General features: G+C 34.8%; 1 long non-coding RNA gene across 1 annotated transcript; it reads right to left on the bottom strand.

Annotated features, from left to right (window-relative positions):
• Positions 406 to 1,010, bottom strand: LOC107622144. The gene is made up of 3 exons (XR_001616096.2): positions 940 to 1,010; positions 581 to 654; positions 406 to 497 (listed from the first exon to the last, which is right to left on the bottom strand). It is a non-coding gene; the product is annotated as an uncharacterized LOC107622144 (long non-coding RNA).

A 1,219-nucleotide genomic window follows, 5' to 3' on the forward strand; every position in this document is an offset into this window, starting at 1 on the left:
TTCAAGAATAAGATGATACCTCAGCACCATTAATGGCTCCTTCATAGTAGAGGTTCAAACTTACTGCACATTCAAGATAAAGTCTCCAGTGACCAGTGAGTAAATCCTTCCTAATTATTTCAAAGTCTAAGAAAACCTAGCCTAGGACAAACCTTTGATAAGGTGGAAGCTTTAGCAGATTCATACAAGTAGCTGATGTTGGTAATTGGTCAAGAGCTTCCTCCGATGCAGTACCAGTAGCCCTACAAGAACAGAAGGCATTAGACAATTCCACTTGGCCTCATTAATTACTCTTCTAACACAAAATAAATTGTGGTTAGAGAAAACAATTTTGGATCATATTTTTCATTATTTTACAAAATTAATGTTATGGATAGATCATAGATATCATAAATTTAGAATATAATTTCTATAGTATTATTCACCTTTGTATGCAAAACAAAGGTTCAAGATATCGAAAACCCAGCAATGGTCCACGAGAGCAACCTGTCACAAACCTATACAAAGGTTAAGTTTGTTATCCATGTTGAACTCAGTAATAAAAAAGGGCTATTAAATCATATATCTATGTTTATCTTACTTCAGAAATTTCTTCCTGTTTTCCAATGAAAAGCCTTTGAGAATCTCCCAAAACATCTCAATCACATAATGATCCTATAAAAAGAACTCACTTATTAGAATTTAGAAGTGCCTACTTCAAAGATCAATGTGACGTGTGTGTGTTTGGCCACCGATACCTTCTTTCAGTCTTTCCTTTTTCCCACTATTGATTAATATCATGGATTTGACCCTAGTTCTTATGTATATCAAATGATAAGAAGCCAGAAAGACTTCCAAAAAAAAGTCTCAAACTAATTTTTTTAGCATGACTATAATATCATTTGAATGTTTCTGTAAGGATTTACTGACTAAAAACCACATAGGCGCTAAAGAGCTTACACTGTGATAGCCTCCTGCATAGTTGGTATGCTGCCGTAGATCATCGACATCCAAGCTCTCATCTCTCTATAAGTTCTCTTCTCTCTTTCTCTCTCATCTCACAAACTCTGCATTAGAACAAAGTTTCCATACCTTATACCTTGCTTCTGTTCTAGATACTTCAGGACTCATGCTGCCCTTAGTTTGTATGACCACCAATAAATCTGTTGCATAAAGGTTAGTACTGCAAGTTACAAATTAAAAGGAGAATAATAGAAGAATAAAGTGTGCGCGTATACAA

This window comes from Arachis ipaensis, chromosome B10 (assembly GCF_000816755.2).
Source record: "Arachis ipaensis cultivar K30076 chromosome B10, Araip1.1, whole genome shotgun sequence".
NCBI lineage: Eukaryota > Viridiplantae > Streptophyta > Magnoliopsida > Fabales > Fabaceae > Arachis > Arachis ipaensis.